A 381-nucleotide genomic window follows, 5' to 3' on the forward strand; every position below is an offset into this window, starting at 1 on the left:
CCGGTATCTGCGGGAGAGGAGCGAGATAACCCACCGCTATCTCAGTAATTCCGTCCCTTGCCCTATAACGCCTCCACCCAGCGCATCCCCAGTGGCGTCTCTTGGCCGTACGTGATGTCAACAAAATGTAATCACTCAGCGCCGGCGGAATTCATGCGCAAAGAGCATCGCCTCGATTCTAGGATGTGTCAGAAAATAAAGGCTCTTCTGACTTATTTTCCCGGTTAGGGTTGCATTTCTTGCAAATTCTGTACTATTTTTGTATCTTACAATGGTTCATTATCCCAGTGTAAAGAAAGGAAAAGTATATGAAGGGTCTGCAGCTTCCCTTTTGTACAGTAATAAATACTTTATATCCTTTTAAATTAATGTAGCTTTCAT

The sequence above is a fragment of the Penaeus monodon genome, chromosome 29 (genome assembly GCF_015228065.2).
Source record: "Penaeus monodon isolate SGIC_2016 chromosome 29, NSTDA_Pmon_1, whole genome shotgun sequence".
In the NCBI taxonomy this organism is placed as follows: Eukaryota; Metazoa; Arthropoda; class Malacostraca; order Decapoda; family Penaeidae; genus Penaeus; species Penaeus monodon.